The sequence below is a fragment of the Pinus tabuliformis genome, chromosome J (genome assembly GCF_031772625.1).
Source record: "Pinus tabuliformis cultivar Carrire ecotype Pingquan chromosome J, CPIR1, whole genome shotgun sequence".
Lineage (NCBI taxonomy): Eukaryota > Viridiplantae > Streptophyta > Pinopsida > Pinales > Pinaceae > Pinus > Pinus tabuliformis.
Genome location: NC_142295.1, coordinates 913,345,059 through 913,369,578, shown reverse-complemented (window position 1 = coordinate 913,369,578; position 24,520 = coordinate 913,345,059). Strand labels below are relative to the sequence as shown.

General features: G+C 37.7%; 2 pseudogenes; both read right to left on the bottom strand.

Moving 5' to 3' along the window:
- LOC149229711 (receptor-like cytosolic serine/threonine-protein kinase RBK2) overlaps positions 1 to 21,767 on the bottom strand; it is a 66,983-nt pseudogene extending 45,216 nt beyond the window's left edge.
- Positions 21,768 to 21,782: 15 nt separating this feature from the next.
- On the bottom strand, positions 21,783 to 23,911 carry LOC149229710 (tubulin alpha-1 chain pseudogene; annotated as a pseudogene).
- Between the last annotated feature and the right edge of the window lie 609 nt (positions 23,912 to 24,520).

Below are 24,520 nucleotides of genomic sequence, written 5' to 3'. Positions count from 1 at the left end.
TTCTAATATAATTTAAATTAATATATTAATCAATTAATATGAATTAAAAATTTATTATTTAGGTTAGCTCTAAATATTAATCATTTAGAATATGTTTTGATCTTATTAATTTAGTTATTAATTAATAATTGGTATTATAAAAGTTTAATTATTATTATTTAGTAATAGTTAATTATTTATTATATAATAATTATTTATTATCATATTAATATTAATATTGTATTAATTAATGTATAAGTTATTATTATATTAATATATTAAAAGATAATTATTATTAATTATTAATAATAATTAAAATGAAATAAAAAAATAATAATAATATAAAATTAGGGTTCTAGCCGACTGTTTGTTCCTCCCTAGATAGTTTTGGCCTCGTTAGTATTTATTCCCCCTGCTTGCTCTTCTCTTATCATCATTCTTCAACCCTGATGATGGATCCCACTTGGGATTCGAAACGTTGGTTCAAAAATGTTTATACTGTGGATTCTCCGATCAATTCAAAAGATAAAAACCACAGATCTTTCAAATCCAAAATAGTATTACTGTTATGCTCTTAACCTGCAAGACGATACCAGAATACCAAATATGCGAAGAAATATACCCAAAACATAGAATAGTGAGAAACAACAACAAGTATTTTATTATTCAGAAAGCAACGTTCACTTGCCTCTTCGAGGGGGCAACCTCCAATAGAGCAGAGCTCGATTACAAAATAAGACACGATGCTCCTCGCAAGGAGTCTCTATCCTTTATATATGACTCATACATGCAATACCATGGAGCAATACCATGGTTCTTATTAATACCATCTATCTAATACCATGGCCCATAACTAACTGTGGTCCTGTCATTAAATGCGGGTTAACCACTCACAATTATTAATATGGGCTTTATTGACTCTTTACTTAACTATAACTATGACTCGATCCTACTACATAAATAAGAGGGTTAGGGTGGGACCCTAACATGCCCTCCCCCTTAAGAATAGCCTTGTCCTCAAGGCTGAAGCTGCGGAAACTGCTGAAGAATAGTGGCTGGTTCCCAGGTTGCGTCTTCCGAAGAGGTGTCTTTCCACTTGACGAGGACTTCTTGATCATGCGCCCACGCAGGTGCCATTCTCATGTGTCTAGGACCTATTCAGGTTGGAGCTAGATTGACCTTTCTTCATCCAATTCAGGTAGACTGGTTTGAATTCTGCAATTGTTCCCAATCACTTTCTTGAGGCATGAGACATGGAAAGCTGGATGGATTTTGCAGTGGGTGGCAAAGCTAGCTTGTAGGCCACTTCTCCAATGCGCTGAAGTATTTGATACGGTCCGTAGAATTTCTGAGATAGTTTCTGACAACCCTTATCTTTGAGTGATGTTTGCTTATATGGTTTCAGCCTCAAAATACCTAATCCCCTTCTTGAAATTGGTGCTCTGAGCGATGTTGATCTACTTTTTACTTCATGCGGTTTTGAGCTTGATGAAGATTCTCTCTAAGATGGGCGAGCATGGGTGTGCGGTTTTGTAGGAGTTGATCCACTACTTGTACCTTTGAGCACCCCTTGATATAAGAAGTAGGGGACGAAGGGAGTTGACCATAAACTGCTTCATAGGGAGTCACTTTGGTGGTGGCATGATAGTTGGTGTTATACCACCATTCAGCTAGAGGTAACCATTGTACCCAAAGATGTTGCTTCTCTGAAGTGAAACACCTAAGATAGGTTTCCAGACATTTGTTGACTGCTTCAATTTGAACATTCGTTTGTGGATGATAGGAAGTACTGAGTTTTAGTTGGGTAACTTGTAGCCTGAAGAATTCCTGCCAAAAATTACTGGTGAAGATCGGGTCACGATCAAACACAATAGAAGTGGGCATGCCATGCAATTTGAAGATCTGATCCATGAAAGATTGAGCGACCAAAGTCGGTGTAAAAGGGTGGGGTAGGGCGCAAAAATGAGCATACTTAGAAAGTCGGTCCACAACCACCATGATGACTGACTTGTTTCCTGACTTTGGAAGACCTGTAATGAAATCCATAGAAACCTCCGTCCATATTGATGCCGGAATGGGCAATGGTTGTAATGTGCCTGGTGCTTTGACTGTCTCCCCTTTGTGGTGCTGGCAGACATCGCATTCCGCTACAAAAGTAAGGATGTCCTTTTTCATGCCTGTCCAAAAAAATGATCTTCTAGTGTGAGCATACGTCTTCTGAAAGCCTGAATGTCCTGCAGTGGGGGATGAGTGCAATTCCGCCAAAATGCGGCTTTTAAGGGTGGATGTTGGTGATATTACGACTCTGTCCTTGTAGCGAAGAATCTCATCCCGCCACGAGTAGCCCTTGATGGAATTTGGATCCGCCTGCAATTGAGTAATGAGTTGGGAGAGCCAGGGATGTGAAAACCATTCCCTGCGAGCCTCTTCAATCCATTCTAGAATGGGAAGGGGAATTGCGAGCAGGGTACTTTCCTACTAAAATTGGCGAGATAATGCATCTGCTACAATATTTTCATGCCCTTTCTTGTAAATGATCTCATAATCATATCCCAGCATTTTGGCGAGCCATTTATTTTGTTGTGGGGATGATAGGCATTGCTCCAAAAAATATTTAAGACTGTGATGGTCTGTGCGGATTTGGAAACGTCACCCCAATAAGTAAGGACGCCAGGTATCTATTGCATGTAAGATGGCCATCATTTCCTTCTCATAGGTAGATTGTCCTAGATTCTTCCCGCTTAGTTGCTGGCTTGTGAAGGCCAAGGGTCGACCGTCCTGCATTAAGACTGCCCCAATACCCGTACCTGAAGCATCACATTCAATGACAAAAGATTTGGTGAAGTTGGGTAGTGCTAAGATTGGAGTGGAACGCATGGCATTTTTGAGAGCTGTAAATGCCTGTTGTGCTTCATCATTCCAGAAGAATGAATTTTTCTTGAGGAGTTGAGTGAGGGGCTTCGTAATGCGACCATAATTGCGGACAAATTTGTGATAGTAGCCGGTGAGACCCAAAAATCCTCTCAGGCTCTTCAAGGTCTTAGGTTGAGGCCAATCCTGCATTGCCTGGATCTTTTTGGGGTCCACCTTGACACCTTCACGCCCCACAATGTGGCCCAAATACTCAACTTCTTCCATGCCAAAAGAACACTTGGACATATTAAAAAATAATTTATGCTTGCGGAGTAGTTGCAAGAGCAGATCTACATGCTGAAGATGTGCAGCCCAAGTGCAACTGTAGATGAGGATGTCATCGAAGAAAACAAGGACAAATTTCCTGAGATATGGTTTGAGAAGGTGGTTCATAAGGCTCTGAAAAGTAGATGGGGCATTACAAAGACTGAATGGAATGACCAGGAACTCATAATGGCCTTCATGAGTTCGGAAAGCAGTCTTTTGAATGTCGACTTCCTTCATGCGAATTTGGTGGTAGCCTGCGCGAAGATCCAGCTTAGTGAAGAATTGAGCCCCATTGAGTTCATCCAGCAAATCATCAACAACCAGGATGGGAAATTTATCTTTGACTGTCAACTTATTGAGGGCCCTGAAGTCTAGACACATACGCCATTCCCCATCTTTCTTGAGCACCATGACCACCGGTGATGAATAAGGACTAATGCTAGGACGAATGACGCCTGCTTCCAAAAGTTCCTTGATTATTTTTTCTATTTCATTCTTTCGGGTGAACAGATATTTGTATGGGCGCACATTGGGTGGTTGGGCCCCTGGGACCAAGGTGTTGCTATGATCATGTTCCCCTCTCGAGGGTGGAAGCTCATGAGGCTTGTCAAAGACTGGCAGATGGTTATTTAAAATCTGTTGCACCTCAGGATGAATCGACAGAGAATTGGGTTCGACGACCTGGATGGCATTAAATTGAGCTATAACTCCATGATGGCCTTTTTTTAACAATTTTTCCATCCTATGTGCGCTGATGATAGAGGGAGCTCCCGCCTGGAGTCCGCGGAGGGTATGTGTGGAGTTGTTCTGCTTAAAGCTCATATATAACTCCTGGAAATCCATTGTGATTGGCTCAAGTGTGCGAAGCCATTCAACACCGAGGACAATGTCGCACCCTCCCATGTGTATGGAAAACATGTGGGTCTTCAACTGATAATCCCCCATTTGAAGTTTGACATTTTCACAGCGGCCTTCACATTTCATTGTTCCCCCATCCGCAATTTGGATTTGGAAGTTAGAAACTGCTCGTACAAAGCAATGCACTGCTTCTGCGACTTTTTGATGGATAAAATTATGTGTACTTCCACTATCAATCAAGACTACTACTGGGCGATGCTTAATAAAACCTCTGATTTTGAGAGTTTGAGGTGAAGAAATCCCTGCCAAAGCATGCAACGAAATAACTGGTTCGTTAGAGACATTGTCCTTCTGGTTGTCCTCTTCTGCCTCCTCAGGTTCCTCAAGTGGTGGGGCTTCCTTCGATGAGCTGTAATCAGTGGCATCAATTTGAAAGAATTTGGGCTCCTTTCATTTATGACCTGGGGAGTATTTTTCATCACAGTAGTAACATACTCCCTGCTTTCTTCTTTCTACCATTTCTACATGTGACACCTTTTGAACCTTAAGTGTTTGAGTCGTGCTGTGAGCCTGTGGGTGGCGACCCTTGGTGGTGAAATTTGGGTGAGTGGACTGGGCCGCTAACGCACGTTCCACGTTATGAGCTACCTTGCAAGCCTCTGACCATGTGGGAGGGTGGTGTAGTCAGACGTGGGCTTGTATGGCTTCTTTAAGATCGCTGATAAAACATTCCGTGTAGAACGCATCTTGGAGACCCCTAGTGCGGAAAGCTAAGGCTTCAAAGGCTGTAATATATTCATCCACTGTGTCAGTTTGTCGGAGCTTAGTGAGACGACCCAAAAAAGCGGAGTCATGGTCAAAGCGCTCTATAAGAGCTTTTTTGAAGGTGTCCTAAGTCAAAAAACTTCCATTGCAACGTTGATGCCATTGCCACCATTGCCATCTTTCATTGTCCAAGTACATGCTCCCCACCATAAGCTGAGTCTCATTATCTAAGATGTAATTCAGATTGAAATACTGCTCCATTTGTGCTACCCATGCTGTTGGGTGAGAACCATCAAATTTATGCATATCCATCTTGGGAGGTCGCGGACGGGATTGTTGGTGGGTGCCCTAGAGGTGAAGAGAGTGGCTAGACTCACCCTCACTATGTTCATGGCCAATATACGCCTCCTTGCGGGCTTCCGCCTTGCCCTTAGAGAGTTGGTTAGTTAGTGACATCAACTGATCTTGGAGGTCTTTCAAGGATTGTTCAAGTTTGTCGATCTTCTCATTGGCCATAGCTTGAGCTCTAGTTTCTACCATGCACCGATCCGATGTACTTGAAATTTGGGACCGCCTGATTTATTTTTTTTGGCACTAACAATTGAATGGTACCACCTTGCTCAGCTCGTCGTCCTGATTCTTATGGGCTAGATCACCAATAAGCGCCCCGGGGGGTCTCAGACTTGCTTAGGAATACTGCAGTAGCCGAATCCCCAAAATGTCAATGCTGCCAAAAGTCCTACGAAAATCGCGCCCCGGTATAGGAACCCCACACAACTACTCAGATCTGGTGGATCTGAGAGATCTGAATGGATAGCTCTGAGCGGTGGAACAGATTGCTGCTGCGGATCTGATGGATCTAATAGATCTGAATGGCTGTTCTGTTAACTCGGAACTGCGGGACTGATGTCTGCTGCTGCTGCAAACTCCACTTGCGAGATCTGATCTGGCAGAGATTATGCGTGATCCAGAGATAGAAAAGGGAACTATGGTCTCGAGGAGTGTCAGGTGCTACAGATCGCAATATACATAAGGGTCTGACAGTAGTACTCGGCCCAATGTTTCAGGGCTCTAACTAAGGAGGATCAACCGTACCCTTAGCCGTACAACCCGACTACCCTATCGTATGGGCGAGTAATCTCTCCGAGTGTTGTTCTCGGTGTACTATAACAGCAAGACGGCCGACGGTTTATCTATGGCAAGGTTGCAAAGGAGCTAGGGGGCTTTCGATATACCCAGAGGGTACTTGGAAGATAGTCTGTGCGCGGTTCTGTCTAATGCGCTACTACTCGAAGGGGTACCCACAGGGGTTACGAGGGAGTCCAACAAGCGTGACCACCTCTTGTATTTCCTGCGTGCATGCTTCCCCAAATCCGCAGGTTTATGCGCTCAACGACAGATCCCCTGGTTTAAAGACGCCGGAACACGTCTCTAGCCAAAAAAAATTTGCTAAGAAATGAAGATCCCACCGGCCCAGGAAAGTGCTCTGATACCACTTGTTATGCTCTTAACCTGCAAGATGATACCAGAATACCAAATATGTGAAGAAATATACCTAGAACATAGAATAGTGAGAAACAACAGCAAGTATTTTATTATTCAGAAAGCAATGTTCACTTGCCTCTTCGAGGGGGCAACCTCCAATAGAGCAGAGCTCGATTACAAAATAAGACACGATGCTCCTCGCAGGGAGTCTCTATCCTTTATATATGACTCATACATGCAATACAATGGTTCTTATTAATACCATCTATCTAATACCATGGCCCATAACTAACTTTGGTCCCGTCATTAAATGCGGGTTAACCACTTACAATTATTAATATGGGCTTTATTGACTCTTTACTTAACTATAACTATGACTCGATCCTACTACATAAATTAGGGTGTTAGGGTGGGACCCTAACAATTACAACTTCTAAATGGTTTGACTATGCAAGACAACTCTATGAGCAAGATCCTAAGGTTGACCCTCCCCCCTTGGTGAACACTGATTTTGAACTCTTCACGGTGCAAGAGGTAGAGATGGGTATCAAGAAGTTGGGCGTTGGAAAAGAAAAAGACTTAGCTGAACTCCAAGCAGAATATCTAAAGTGGGGCTCAAAGATCCTTGCACCTCACATTACAAAAAATTTCAACAACATCATACAACATGGGCTCTCCACAGATTGGACAACTAGTCTGGCAATACCTCTTTTCAAGAGCGGTGACATCAATAATCCCTCTAATTATAGGACCATCATGATAAACCCTTTGTTTGTAAAGCTATTTGGAAGCATGCTAGAAAATAAAATTAGCAAGTGGGTAGAAGAAAGAGATAAGTGTGCTAAAGGGCAAGCATGTTTTAGACCTAAACATTCCATAATTGATCATTGTATAACTTTAAGGCACATTATTGAAAAAGTTTGGGAAAAAAAAGAAGATGCCTTTTGTTGCTTTGTTGATTTCAGAAAAGCGTTTGACACGGTTCCTAGGGATAAGCTTTGGCACATAATGGAGGAACTTGGGGTTCCTAAACATTTGAGAGCAGTTGTGCATAGGCTGCATGAAGAGGTGAAAGTCAAAATCAAAACTTCAGTAGGCATTTCTGAAAGTTTTAGAAGCGATATTGGGGTCAAGCAAGGTTGCCGATTGTCTCCTACCCTTTTTGGTTTATATATCGACAAGCTTGAGGACTGGTTGAATTCGCAAGGGGGTGATGGTATCTATTTGGGCAAGTTTGCTATAAGTCTTCTTTTGTATGCAAATGGCCTTATTCTAATTGCTAAATCAACTCTTGGTTTGCAAGAGAACTTACCATCCCTTGAGCATTTTTGTAGAAGTGTGGGGATGTAAGTCAATATCATCAAAACGTAAGTAGTGGTTTTCTCTAAAAAAAGAAAACATAACCAGCATAAGTTATAATTTGAAGGCAACATTCTGGAAGAAGTTGTGGATTACAAATACCTCGGAATTGAATTCAACAAAAATCTAAGTTGGGATGGTTGTAGAAAGAAAAGAACTTTGGGGGGTTGGAAAACATTTTATGCTTTTCAAAATAGGAGTAGAGAGGTAGAGTTATGGGACTAGAAAAGCACTCAAACTCTTTTTGGGCTTCTAGTGATTCCAGTGATTCTCTATGGTTGTTAACTATGGGCCAACAGTACATCCGACATGCAGTGGAGACAAATTGAGAAAATTCAGAAGCGTTTGATTACAAACAAATTCAAGATTAAAAGTGCAGTTCCTTATGCTATCTTGTTAACTGAAACATGGGCTGCTCCTATTGAAGCAATTTCTATGGTGTGAGTCATAGGGTATTTAAAAAAAAATGAGCAAATGGAAGAGGGTAGATGGCCCAAGGTTGTCTTTAATGACAGATTGTGCAACAGAAAAAAAATACTTGGATGCAACAAAATAACAAATGGTTTAGTAAATGGGGTATTTGCTGAACACATGTCCCATAAACAACAAAGAGATAAAAGCTTTTGTTATGGATAATTTCCACAAGCGTACTTGGGATAAGGAGCTAGGAAGAAAGAAGTACTATATTGAAGTGTTTAATCCCAATCATAGTCATCAACCAAAAGCATACATTGAGGTCAATATCTCTTGGAGAGCCAACATTCTTATTGATCAGTTAAGGACTAATTCTCATCAACTCCGTTGTGAAATAGGGCGCTGGAAAATGCCAAAAGAAGTGTGGGAGGAAAGAGTATGCATTTTTTGTTCCTCCGGAAAAGTGGAAACATAAAAAGCATTTCATTTTAGAATGTGAGACCTTCAAAGGCAACAAGGAAATTCATGCAGATACGCTGGCAACTAGCTCTTGGGATAATCTATTTAGCGAGGGATTTGTCGAGAAGCTGGGAGCATTTATTGTGAAGCTTCATAGAAAAAGGGTCGAATACATCAAGCAGATGAAGAAGCAATATGTCCCATAGGCTATATTTAGCCTCATTGATGTTAAAATAATTTCTTTCTTTCTTTCTTCTTTCTATGTTAAAATTACACAATTATTATTGTAATTTATAGCTACTATTGATATCTTATATATTTTATTGTGACAGAGGTTTAGATATATATCAAAAGTGATTATAATTTGTTTTCCTTTAGATTTAATAAAAAAGATGTTATAAAATTAAATTCAAATAACCACATTAGTTGATTGATTGGTTTTTTCACCTTTGTCATGAGGATAAACCACATTAGTTGATTCGAAATGTGGACCAAATCCTAATGATGTGATTAATTTGAAAGACATTCTCATTTGCAAAATGGATCACAAAAGTCTAAGATCTAACATCAAATGAAATATTTATAAAATATTTTGATTGTGAAATGAGAGATGGTTTTTAGGCATGTTGTATTGATGAGCCATGGTATTGTAGCAAAACATATTTACAAGTTAATAATATCTATGGCAAAGTGGATGTGAATATCCATGGTTAAACATATTGTTATATTGTAAATTTATTGTAAGTATTAAAGTTTTTATGTGCTTATTAATTAAATTTAAATATTGTTACAAAATCATTATTCTATTTTATAAGGTAAAATGGATCTTAACTTATTGTTGCTACTTATATGTTATATATTTTAATGTAATATGTATATTATGATTTTCTTTTATCTAAAAAGTTATTTGTAATTTAATTAATAAAAACAAAATTACAATGTAACAAATTGAATTTTACTATTTTTATCACTTTTAACATTTTACAGACGCTACATCATCTCTGGCTCCCTCCGGCTCTATATTACTCTTAACCGACATGTAAATTTTTACCAATCTATTATAAATTGGACATATTAATATAAATTCAACATATTAAGCCGACATGTAAAAATGTTGACAAAATTTCTTACATTACACCTACACATCACCTCTATACTAGGGGCTGTAGAGTGCCTCTCGGTGCAATAACTTGTTTTTCTTCACACTTGAAACCATTTACTCCATATTTTGTTGGTGAAATGGATCTTCATCTATATCCATCCTCATCTTTGTGCTCCATGCTCAAACATTATTCTGCATGTTATATAACAAGTGCGTGCCGTGAAAAATGTAGTATATTAAATTCAATTAACATTAAGAATTCAATAATTTATTGTTTTGAATTAATTTGAATTCAATTACATTATAAAATTCTCTAAAAAATGTAATATAAATCATACCAAGGCTAACATACTTTGATTTATTTCAACTAGGCCCCTAGAAGTTTCTCCTTGCTACATTACAAGTAATCCATATATAGGCATCATCTCTATTTTTTTTATAGCCTTTAAAATGATGGTAAGTTTTTTAATCAAGCTTTTCTACAACATAAAATAGAGTACAATAAATAATAATTAAAATTATAAATAAAAAACTTCATAAAATAAATACATAGTATCAATAGTATATAAAAATCATAAAGTACATAGCCATAACTCCCTAGGACCTCGTTGTTGTTTTTTCTTTCATCAAGTACATCTTCTTTATCATTTCTTCTCCCATGTTCCTCTCTTTCCCTATGTTGGCATCATCATCTATGGAAGTTCCACTTGAATCCATATAATAAATAGTTATATTGGAGACACATTATTAAATTAAGTACACAAAATCCATGTAATAAGATATATACATAATTTGACATAAACATCAGAAATATACATGTATAAGATCAACATATGTAGAAACATAACTAGCAATTTCACCAAATGTTGCAAAGGAAATGCCGTAAGACATAATTTCGAGAAGAATCCTACCATATAAAACATCATTGGAAATACAAATTAGTAAACAAAATGTCATTCAGAACTAGCAGATAAAGAGAAATCACTTACTTTTCCAACATAGATTGCCTCTTAATCTTCAAAGATGGTGTTTCAAGTTCCAATAGCAAATATTTGATAGATTTTGAAAAAATACAAGTAGTAGATGACATTAGATAAGATAAATAAAATAACATTAATTCATGAAAAATATGATAGCTAACAATATGATGGCTATCTTTCCAAATCTAAATTTGCATAAAAAACTCACAAATTTTAGACATCACCACGTATTAGATGAAAATGAGCTAGACATCAGCTCCCAATTATTCATAACTTTTGGTATAAAATCTGCAACTTTGATGGGAAACTCTAGTGTAGTGCAGTTGCTGATGTTCAATATCTCTAGTGTTTCCTTTGAGAACATCATCTCTTAAATTGTTAAGAAACATTTTCAATTGCATTGACAATAGCAACAAACTATTTTAGTATTTTTCATTGCCCCCTCAACTATTTAGGGTATACATCTCGTGGTGGCCAAAATTCTAATATGTATTATAACTTCTTGTATATATCATCGATTTATATTGACAATTGGAAAAGGCCATTCCAAGAGTTTACATGATGAAAATTCCTCTACATGGTTGAAGACATTGATTATTCATACAATCCAATAAACCAACATTAAAGAAAATAATTCTTCATTAGAGGGAAAATTATTATTTTGAAAGAAACCGAATGGGAGGAGGGCACCATGAGGGACATTTGACCCCTCTCAGCTCATGTTAGATATGTGCTTAAGATAGATCTATATTGGTTCTAACCAATCCCTTTTTAACTACTTAATATATAGGCTAAGATCCCTAAATACATTGATATTTAGTGAGAGTCTTGTTCATTCGAGCTGTAAATATAATAAGATACCTAATTGCATTCAAATTCAAAGTTTCCAAGTTATATTTTATTAAGGTAATGCACTTTTTATACAAAACTCTATAGGGAAGATATAACACTTTTTGTGTATACAAAACTTTATAGGGAAGATATAAGGTTGGTATCATGTTTTTTTTTTTTTTTTTAAAGTGGAATTGAATAATATTTAGATGAAATTGTGATTCTTCATTATTTATAAAATATAATTTTGAATATATAAATGGATTCAATACCTTCAAAAACACACTTGGATTATCCACATTGCACAACTTAAATTTTTTTATTCTAACCAATCCCCTTTTTTATCAACATTGACTAAAAAAGATACCAAAAAAACCCAAAAAAATTAGAATGGTGTTTAATTTTTATTTTTATTTTTCTAAGTAGAATTGAATAATATTTAGATGAAATTGTGATTTTTCTTTATTTATAAAAAATAATTTTAAATATATAAATATATTCAACACTTTCAAAAAATCACTTGGATTATCCACATTACACATTGCACATCTTAAACTTATTATTCTAACCAATCCTCTTTTTGAACAACATTGACTTAAAAAAACACCTAAAAAAAACCCAAAACTACAATCATTACATTACTAATGAGAAATTTATAAAACCATGTGCAACAAAAGTTGAAAGAGAGAAAACATATTGGATTTTCCTACCCTTGTGTGGGAGGAATTTGGAAAGCAAAATGACTCCAGAGATGTACAAGGTATCGAGGTTGAAACTGATTTGTTTTTGTTATTGCCGATTCACATGTTTGTTGCACAGCAAATTCAGGTAATGAAGAACAACATGATTGAAAATGAACTTGTACAGACATACATCGTGGTACATTAATTCTGCTCGAAGTGACCTCCTCCTACTTATACAAATGTCATGTCAGATGTAGTCTCTCCAATTCTGATGGAAGGAGATATAAAAATTTGTGGTATGATAATCTAAATTGAATTGCAAAAGTGTCGGTGTGAGTTTTAGAATTACAGAGCAACCTCCTTGTAACGGTTGAGTTCTGTCAGATAGTGTTTCGAGGAGATGTATTCTCTTGTGTCCAACGATTCATGTAGATATGATGTGTGTAGAAGCAACATTTTCGATGATTATGAGTTTCTATGTTCTATCCTTCCCCATTTAGAAGCTGAAAAAACTAATTCAACATGCGTTGAAATTTCCAAAAATAAAACATAGAGGTAGATTTGATATGTATTTAATAAACGAGGAACTGTGGTAATTTTCAGTCAGTACCATATACTTGTAGTTGCATTAGAGTTTCGAGAAAATCGTGAAGGCACTAGCTCTGGATCAGTAATGGGCTTACAAATTCTCATTTTAACAACTTACCTGTTTCATGGAAGGCCTGAGGATGGCAGTCTGTTGGACACATAATGCAGCAATGGAGGCCATCACATCCAACTAATGGGCATTGTATGCATTGCCCAAGCGAGGGTCAACCAGCTTCTGGATGCTTCTACATTCAAGCAGAGGCTTTGCCTGCATTGATTCCATACGTTATGCAACAACCCACAGTTGAGTCTTTTCTTATGTTGGAAGAAATGCTAACCGAGGCAGAGATGGAAGCCCAAGTATATAGAGAATTACACAGCCATGCTACTCACACAAATACGAATAATCTATCACCGATAAGTAGGAATCACATACCCACATCACTAAGCTTTGCTGAGAAGAGTCAATTGGAAGGCGACCAGTAATTAGCTCCAGTAGAAGTACACCAAATGCGAAAACATCTGTTTTCTCATCAACAATCCCATGCATGACATACTCTGGGGCAAGATAGCTGGAATATAAATGTAACAAACATGAATATTCCTGGTCCACTATGAAGAAAAGTGAAGCCATCCTTATGAAACGAATATCAAGTGTATGAATGTTCCTAGCAAATCCTCAAGAAGAAGTAGAACTACTCACCCAAATGTGCCTTCAATAGCAGCTGTTAATATCAGGTGTGTCCATGGCTTCGGTAGCCACTTTGCTAGTCCAAAATCTGAAATATGCAATTCAGAAAATTGTAGAAAATCATGTAGATTCACAAGCTCATGTAATCTACTAAAAAAAGAGACAAGAGACAAGAATATACTTCTACTTTCAACCAGTGGAAGCCAATAGATCGATGAAAACAATAATCGACAAGAGGAAGAACATCAATGGCAAATAACACAATAAGTATCCGGGGAAAGCCACAAGTCAAAACCCCACTATCTGTATTGCATTATATCAGAAATCCAAGATGCAATGCTTTTTCTCACAAGAACAATCCCAACACTCAGTAAAATCAATCTCCAGCTCACAAGCAAACTCTTGGCCAACACTTAGCCAATTCTCCAGCTCTCCAAGCCCCTATTTCCTTGCGCCCTTGGTCAAAGAATTTGGATGAATACAATATGCTCTGCTCAACCTTGAGATTAACCTACACAAATATTTCCTATCCTCTGGATGATGACTTCCTTTGGCCAATAATTAGCCAAATTTCCAAGCCCCCAAGCTTCTAATTCTTTGCACAATTCCTAAGAGAATTAGGCCGTATTTAAAGGGAAATTCCTCATCCATAACTACGCAATCCCTTCTAGGTTCAGTTCCTGATTGCATGCACCATCTGTACAACTCATAAAATTATACAACAAATAGTACATTGTCCCTGCACTCTAGTCTCAATTGGGTCTTTCTTAGAATCGACATGCATGAGTTTCTGATGAGGGAATCTTCAGTTAACTAGAGTAGCACTAGTTGAGTGCACTAATGCATCAACTAACTGTTAACTCACTATTAGTTCCTCAAATAATTTGGAACTAATTTAACTGGACTTAACTCAGTAAACTGAGTTAACTAATTACAACTCATACTTAACTCATCCTGGACCCCTATAATATAAGGAGAACATATACATGACTTCAGAAAGACTTCCAACTCGAAATTCCTAAGTTAACTAAGTCAACTCACTCTAGTTAACTATTACAAGTTGCTATGAGAATAAAATTCGATTTTAATTCTCAGTTTAATTCAAGGACAAATTAAACTGGAATTTTTTGATTCTATTTTTATCATTTCTTGTTGCTATTTTCAACACTCCCTCTCAACAAGAAAGGAATTCAACTCGATCCCAATCCTGAACCTTTGGAATGTTCTACATGCAACACTTCTCTCTAGTGTTGTTGTGTATCCAACTTGAATCAAAATGATGCCTCTGTCATCAAAGTCTTTGACTGCTATTGCCTCTATCGACTAAAAACTCTGTGCTTTTGTTGACTCTACCTTTCTACACTATTGTCAACCCTTCTCTACGCTTCTTTAGTATCTGACTGCTCTAACCTCTGTCACTTTGATCTCTGACTGCATCAATCCCACTGATTCCTCCCGCTACTATGTACTTTGGGCTCTCGTAGCAAGGTACGATCCATGAGATAAAACCACTCAATGGACCCTGCCCAATTTCAGCCCTCTTGGGACTATCACTTCACATCGCCCCACCTCACACCTGGAGGTATGGTTGCATGTGATCCTTCTGCCCACTTGGCTCAAAATCCCCCCTTATTGGAGGTCTCTGCATGACTGGATGCCTCCACTCGGTCTCCTCTCGGCTTCTCCAATTGTGGCTGCTCCACAATTGTCTAAGACTGCTTCTGAGACTGCTTCTTCTCTGCTTGAGTGGATCTCTCCACTCGGTCTCCTCTCAACTTCTCTAGTTGTGGCTGCTCCACAACTTCCTGAAGTTGCTTCAGAGGCTTCTTCTGGGGTTGCATGTTGAGAGGTAATTTACTCTCCCTCTCAACCACCAAGTCTCTAAGCTTTGCCTTGCTCCTCAAGGCTTTGCATGCATCTTGAACCTCAAGAGCATATAGGTTCTTGACCTGTGCACCGATCTGTTTCACCTATCCCGTGGTGATGTGTCTAAGGAAAACATTTCCCTTACTAAAAACCACATCATAGCCATGGTCTTCCAATACCACGAATGAAACAAGATTCTTATTTAGTCCTGGAACATACATCACATCTGTGATCCTAAGAGGGGAGCCAAACTCCCTGTGAAAGGTAACCGTACCGATCCCTGTAGCTATATACCTCTCGTCATCTCCAAACTCTATGCTTTGCTTGAGGTCTTTGTCCTCAAAATCACTGAAGAGATCTCTATTCCCCGTCATATGGAATGAGGCACCGTTGTCAAGATACCACGCGCCTCCCATGACAGTGTTGGCCATGCATGCAATGAGAGTGAAATCAAGTTCGAATTGTGAAGCTAAAACTTCACCTGTTGTCGCTACTGTCGGCTCCTTGCTTGCTTTCTTTTGTGGGCAATTCTTGGCATAGTGCTTGTGCTCATGATAGTGAAAAAACTTGACTTTCGTCAAGTCCATCTTCTTTCCACCCTCTTCGCCTTGGGATTTCTTTCCCTTGGCCTTCTTTGCCTTACTCGCTAAAGCAAAATCCTCTTCCACTTCCTTGGAAGAGGTCCCATCTCTGGTGTTCCTCCTGATCTCCTCCTGCATCAAATCTGACCATAGTCGTTCCCAATCTTGCAACTTCTCTCGACCATTGATAGAGTCCTGATAATTATGCCAACTCTTTGAGAGTCCAAGAAGAGCAAGGCTCATCATATCTTCCTCTGTCCCGCTGTCACAAAATTTTCTAGAAAAAGAGCCGATTTTAAATCAACAATATCTCCCTCATCTGAATTCCGATTCGACCGATTTTTTATTTATTTTAAATTTGGGTATTTTTTCAGAAGGAATCCATATTTGCTATTTTTTTCTTAAAATTTTGCACAAAAATTTTCAGATTTGAGCTGCAAATTCGCAGCCCAAAAAATAATCAAGCTCCGATACCATGTAGATATTTCTACAAATCTAGCTCTGATACCATGTAGAAAATCCTATAGATTCACAAGATCATGTAATATACTAAAACAAGAGACAAGAATCTACTTCTACTTTCAACAGCGGAAGCCAATAGATCGATGAAAACAGTAATCGACAAGAGGAAGAACATCAATGGCACATAACACAATAAGTATCCGGGGAAAGCCACAACTCAAAACCCCACTATCTGTATTGCATTATATCATAAATCCAAGATGATAATACAATGCTTGTTCTCACAAGAACAATCCCAACACTCAGTAAAATCAATCTCCAGCTCACAAGCAAACTCTTGGCCAACACATAGCCAATTCTCCAGCTCTCCAAGCCCCTATTTCCTTGCGCCCTTGTCAAGGAATTTGGATGAATACAATATGCTCTACTCAACCTTGAGCTTAACCTGCACAAGTATTTCCTATCCTCCGCCTGATGACTTCCTTTGGCCAATACTTAGTCAAATTTCCAAGCCTCCAATCTTCTAATTCTTTTCATAATTCTTGAGAGAATTAGCCTATATTTAAAGGGAAATTCCTCATCCATAACTACGCAATCCCTTCTAGGTTCAATTCCTGATTGCATGCACCATTTGTACAACTCATAAAATTATACAACAAATAGTACACTATCCTTGCACTCTAGTCTCAACTGGGTCTTTCTTAGAATTGACATGCATGAGTTTCTGATGAGGGAATCTTCAGTTAATTGGAGTAGCACTAGTTGAGTGCACTAATGCATCAACTGACTGTTAACTCACTATTAGTTCCTCAAATAGTTTGGAACTAATTTAACTGGACTTAACTCAGTAAACTGAGTTAACTAATTACAACTCATACTTAACTCATCCTGGACCCCTATAATATAGGGAGAACATATACATGACTTCAAAAAGACTTCCAACTCGAAATTCCTAAGTTAACTAAGTCAACTCACTCTAGTTAACTATTACAAGTTGCTATGAGAATAAAATTCGATTTTAATTCTCAGTTTAATTCAAGGACAAATTAAACTGGAATTTTTGGATTCTATTTTTATCATTTCTTGTTTCTATTTTCAACACAAATGAAATCAGGAGACATCTTTGGAGCACAAGTTTCATTTCAATTTCTCCTCATCGTAAATTCTCATAACTCCAAATTTGTAATTAACTTAGTAGTACATTAACAAATTCCCATCAGAAGGATATGTCAGACTAAAATCCTACAATTAACTTAGTAGTACATTAACGAATTCCCATCAGAAGGATATGCCAGAATAAAATCCTAGCCGAGCTAATACTCTAAGACAAACATTGTAATATGCTTTTAACATAGATTTAATTGTTAATATATTTTCACCAAGAGAGGCATGGTTCTCAATTTATCCCTGTTGGTGCTTATTAAACCGGGCAAGTTTAATATGACTCTATATTTGTTGGTGCTTAATAGACTGGACAAGGTTAGTTATATTTCTTGCAGATTATGGGAAAGAAGAAAAAGGCATAATAGTGGTAATAATCTCAATGTGATTAGGTTTTTTATTCCTGTAAGTGCTTAATAAGGGCACTTAAGATGGCCCTTTCCTCGTTATATTTCTTTGGTTATCTGCAAGAAGTAAAATGCATAACATTGGTATAATTTGGATGTTATACGTTTTGATGTCTATAACAAAATAGAAGAACCAAAAAGGATAAAGTTACTTCTTGAACAAGTGGAATTTTTTTCCTTAAAATTTCTATTTGGAGACACTTCTATCGAGGCAGATGATAAAATTCTTAAAATTGTCCTTGTATGCTTTTCACTCTATGGAAAGGATATTTTGATACATTTGAGTGACTAAACGATGCCCATGTTTTTTTATTCCTGTAAGTGCTTAATAAGGGCACTTAAGATGGCCCTTTCCTAGTTATATTTCTTTGGTTATCTGCAAGAAGTAAAAGGCATAATATTGATATAATTTAGATGTTATAAGTTTTGATGTCTATAATAAAATAGAGGAACCAAAAAGGATAAAGTTACTTCTTGAACAAGTGGCAAATTTTTCCTTAATTTTTCTATTTGGAGACACTTCTACCGAGGCAGATGATAAAATTCTTAAAATTGTCCTTGTATGCTTTACATTCTATGGAAAGGATATTTTGATACATTTGAGTGACTAAATGATGCCCATGCTTTACTGTTGAAAACACGATTTCCTTTTCATAGCATTGCCCAACAATTCCTTTTGAATATTGTAGTCTCTTTCAATGTTATTTTTATGCTTTGGAGCAGAGAAAATTGAAAATGTGGTAACATTCAACCATAATTATCTTAACTTTTCATTTAAGATTATTGCTTTTTTCCCATAGTGACAGGAAAATTGGACATGAATTTGGAAATGTACTAAAATCCAACACTAAAATGCATTTGAATTTCTCCTTCAACACTACTTTTCCTCATCGTGGCAAGAAATTTAGACAGGCTCCAAAGTTTCCATCATAAGGAATCCCTTAAAAGCTAGTCACCTCTAATGAAATAGTCGTTCCATCATAAGGACTCCCTTAAAATCTAGTCACCTCTAATGAAATAATTGTTATCTGGGATTCTCATAACAACATTTAAATAGAGCTTAGACTATGGTATCATATATGCCCTGGTTTTGTTATAGAACATTGAAAGGGTCTCAAGGAACAAATGTCCTAAGAATTTAGGAATGGATCAACTTACTAAGAAGATATAATTATAATGAGTTCCTTTAAAATATGATTTAATGCATGAAATATTTCAATGATACAAGTGAAAATCAGGACTAATGGCATCATCCAACCCCGCAAATTCTGCTATCAGTTATCCCTTACTCATAGAATATGGGGGCTTGTATGAATAATGAGACAAAGTTTACCTGTGGGTAAAAATTCCCAGTGAGTAAAATGTTGGATGCTTTGATATATCTATGAATAATATGTCTTTGACAACCTTCATGAAGATAAACAAGACCTCGAGCTGTGCCCAGAGCAAATATGTACCGGATGTTCCAATCTAGTAGATGAAATAGAACAATTCAAAAAAGGACAAAACAAGAGTCATGGATCCATAAACCTAAAATACAATTCACGCGAGTAATGAATTATGTGAAGAGTTGTTCTCCTTTATAATTTCCTATCTCTATACCTTCTTAATCAATGATGCTAAGTTTCCATGTGGAAAAAACTGAAAAACAAGGTGCAGCCCACCTTCAACACCAAAGCCGATAAGACGAGTTGTGTTGGGATGGTTAATATGCACAATTATGCCAAGCTCTGTAAAAAAATCATCCACCATATGTTCCTCTATTCCACGACCTCTAGTAAGTCACTTGACAACTAGTAGCTCTCCATTGGCAAGTGACCCTTTATATACTTCAACATACCCACCACTGCCTATAAAGTTCTCTGTAATTGCTTTCCATGTCAAATTTTCATTTCTTTGATGAATGCTTTAGTCAATCTCAAGTTTTAAGATAATATTGTCCTTGTAAAATTGTAAAAGTACATAAATTAGAATAGATGATTCTTTGCAAACTTCTTAAACTTTGGGAACGAATAAAAAAAGTGAGTCACATGTTGTATAATATGGGGTAAACAAATGGGTATTCTAAATGAAATACAAGCACTCAAAGGACAATGTGGTGAAGTTAGGTGACAACAATCTATCATAATTTTTTATACCTGAAGAGAAGTTACAGGTAGCAGATTGTAGTTCCTGGAATGCAAAGCATTTTCATGAGGTCTTTGTTCTTAAGGGTAATGAATCATTGTCTGAGCTCGGACTTGTCATGGAGAATGAGGAGTCATCATTAATTCTAGGGTCTGATATGAAAGGGGACCAACCTATAGCAAGATTTTTGGGAAAAACTCTTGAAGGAAATGTCATTAGGCAATGAAGTGAGTGGGATTTCCACAAATGTCAAATGTGAAACATCTCGCCGCATATAAATTAGATTGTCTTCATACTAGAGACTGAGAATGATTACATGACCTTCTAGGCGAAAACCCACCCCGAATAACCTGTAAGTTATCTTTGCTGATTGAAGACAAGCCAAATCTTGAAACTCATAAGTCATTAAAAGCTTTCTCAGGTACATTAGGTCATTTGCCTACAATGTCTTTTCCCTGCCAATAAGCAAAAATATTTTCTTGTACTTAGTTACGAACAATTTGGTGGTAGAAAACAATTTGACTCTCAAAGGAACATAAAAGATATTTTTCCATCCATTCTGTGCTTTGTGCTCTGTTCAGGGATGGATAATCTGATTTTATACAGCAACATAGAATATTGATTCTAAGACAATGGACAGTATGCATGGATTACACCATATATGATATAAAGCGAGATGAAGATATAAATAGACGATGCATCCAGTTTTACTGAAGAAATATATAATATTCTGAACATGTGAAATGATAATCAATCTAATACAACACCTATAGGTATTTTGCAGAGTTGGTTCAAGATACCTCAAGAAGAAACTCCACAGTAACTATGCTCATCTTGAGAGGTACTAGGGTGGTTGACTTGAGAAAAAAAGACATATAATAGCATTTGTGTCTACCATGAAAGAAAACACCAATAAGAGAACACAACACTAACATGTATTCTAGGAGGGGGTAAGTTCAGTTCAATATACTTGAAGATGAGATGAACACAATTGTCCTGTGTTTAACTTAGAGAAGCACTAGGATAGTAATTTGAGAAGAAAAAGGTTGTATACTTTTGTTTATGTACTATTAAGAAAACATCAAAGATATTTAGGGGAAGTTGGATTATGATATTTGGTGTACTCACTGTTTATGGGTAACTTGAATCACAACAACAAAACTCCACTGTTAGATGTGATTATTTTAAAAATAAATAACAGAACATGAACATTTCTTCTGGTAAAAATGGATTTGAGCTACATAAATAAATAATTGTGTATTTAAATATAACATAGTTTATAATTAGAATTAGTTGTGGTTAATATTATTGGGTAGTTGACTAGTTCTAAATTAATAGGTATCAATTTAGAAAAGAATAACAAATTACAAAATCTTGCATAATCAGTAAAGAATTGAAGCTTCTGACATGCAATGGGGATTTCCACAACAAATTCGGTGTAGAAAAACACAGAAAGCAGAGAAAAGATTCCCGAGACAACATAGGACAATAGGACTGCTGGCCCAGAGTGTTTTTGGGCTTCCAAACATGTTAGGACAAAAATCCCAGCACCAATAACAGCTCCAATTCCGAACCAAATCAAATCCCACCAATTTAGATTCTTCTTCATGTCATGCCCACTCCGAGCCCGAACCTCGGTCATTTCCACCTCGATCGAAGACCTTGCAAACAATCTTTCCCAAAATCGATTCCCTATCTGCCGCAGAGCATTTGAATAACTTCCCCAGCTCCTGAAGGACTCCTCTGGTAGAAATTGACCGTTGTCGATTTCCCCACCCCATCTTGTCATGTTTCCCAGCTTCAATCAAGGAAAAACAGATTCAGGACTGATGCTTGGCTCAATCTTATACGATCGAAGCCAATTCCCACCTTTCAAAAGCAAGAGGAGCTCCTATGAGGGCAAGCACAGAATGTATATAAATTTTTCAGATCAGAGAGTGTGGATGTGAAACAGATAAAATCTGAACACAAAAGCAGTCTAATGTGAACATATCTTATGTCATCCAAATAACTCTTATATAATTCAAATTGCATAACTGGAATGTAGACCCGTGGAGATGGGTACATAGTGAAACCCAACTTGGATTTTTTTTCCATAATCGATAGAAAGCCTCTCCAACAGAAGGGACCCCAAACCAAATCTAGTGTTGCCTCCCACAACATGGAAGACTAGGAAATCTTGCAGCCCTGTATAGTTGTCTGCCAACTTCCGAATTACCAGAGGAAGTATGTCGAGACAATATTGCAGAGGTTTAATATACATGATAGTAAACCGGTGAAGGTTCCTATTCCTGTAGGTGTAAAGTTATCTGTTGAACAGTGTCCCAAGACACAAGAAGAGGAAGAGGATATGTCCCGTGCTCCATATGAAAGTGCAGTCGGTAGCCTGATGTATGCGATGGTCTGTATTAGACTAGACATTACACATGCAGTGGGAGTATTGAGCAGGTTTATGTCAAAACCAGGGAAGGAGCATTAGACAACAGTGAAGCAGGTTCTCAGGTATTTGCGTGGCACTAGTGATTATGGTTTGTGCTACCAAGGAAGACCAGGATTGGACAGAGTTTTGGATATCCATGGCTTTGTTGATGTAGACTAGGCTAGAGATCTGGATTAGAGAAGATCTACAAGTGGGTATGTGTTTAACCTATTTGGAGGTGCAGTCAGTTGGATGAGTAAGAAACAATCTGTAGTGGCATTATCAACTACAGAGGCAGAATACATGGCAGCCACTTATGCAAGCAAGGAAGCAGTTTGGTTGTAGAGATTATGTTCAAGTCTGGGGTTAGTACATGGAGCTATAAGGATAGACTGTGACAGCCAAAGTGCAATTTTCTTGGCAAAGAAACCTGTTTACCATTCAAAGACAAAGCACATAGATGTTCAATATCACTTTGTGAGGGATATGATAGAAGACAAAAAGATGTTGCTGGTAAAGGTGGACACTTTGAAGAATACTACAGATGCATTGACAAAATCTGTGAGCTCTGCTCCCAAATGTAGGTTTTAACCCCATATACCTGCATATGAATTCTAAAACACAAAAAATAAATAATGTGAGAGCATAACACATATACACAGAGATTTTCCCTTGGATCCCAAAACTGGGACTACCAGCTTGATTTTTCATTATGTTCCTTTCAATGTTACAATACATATTTATACATGCTGAAGCATGCAATACCATGGATCGAAAACCATCACGTCCAAAACCATGGACCGAAAATCATCACATTCAAAACCATGTGCGAAAATCATGCACAAAACCATAGGTAGGTCTGCCCAACCTAATATAGGGTCCAATTTTTTTTTCCCGGGCCGCTGTCCCGGCGCCGTAGAGGGGGGCTACCTGTCGCCCCCCCTGTGACCCCCCGTTGCGCAATTGGCGAAACCAAGGGGGGGCTCTGCCCCCTCTAACACCCCAATTCACTACGTGGGATAGCCGTGGAAAGAATAACACAACCCAACATCTCCAACAGAAGGGGCCCCAAACCAAATCCAGTGCTGCCTCCCACAACATGGAAGACCAGGAAACCTTGCAACCTTGTATATTTGTCTGCCAACTTCCGGATTCTATTCAAGCACGTATCCACAATTTCCTTACCAATGGTATAATGGCCACGAGTAAAGTTGTTGGCAACATCTTCTTTGCTAATGATCAACTGCTCTGGGTGAAAAGGTTGTCGATATCTGTCGGTTTGAACTTCATCGATGACAGTTGGCTTTAGATCTAGAAACATGACATAGGGAACATGCTTACCGACACCTGTCTTACTGAAAAATGTGTTGAATGCATCATCTCCACCACCAACGGTCTTATCACTTCTTTTGTCCACCACGCTGAATGTCGTGCTCAAGACAGTAAATCTCCCAATAGGCATTGCCGACCTGAATGTATACCTGGCCAATGTGGATCGAAATGCACTCCCTCATTGTCACTGGTTGAATTCCTTGAAACCTTGAAAAAAACCCTCAAAAGAATTGAAAGAATCCTGGTTAAGTGCACAAAAAAATCACGCAGCTGAGGAAAAATGACACAGAAATGAGAGAGCTTCGTGAAGAAGTATGCAAAGATGTCTGCATGAAAGAAGAGCAGGAATAAATATAAACCTAAATTGAAAGGCCGAATTTCACTCTAAAACAACCTAACTAAATAAATAAGAGTTTGGAAGACAATTGTGAGATCTAACGATTGATGACATTTTAATCGTCTAACAAGCCATTAGACGGTGGAAACCAGATCCACGAATCACCGGAGGAGAGTTTTTCTTAGAGGGGAATGCCTTACGGTGTAAATACTAACACTCTAACTCAAACACACATGCATATATTATCCCTTTAACTCCTTAACACACTCACCAACAAACATCAAACTACTCTTTTGTTTACTCCAACTTCTTTGAATTGTGTTTTGGTACAAGGAATTCATGGTGTGGGAGGTTTACATTAGAATACTAATATTGAGTGAGATGCTTTGTGAGGGATAAGAGAAATGTGGAATTTGTATACATTTAAATGTATTTGAAGTTGTGTTTCCCTTTC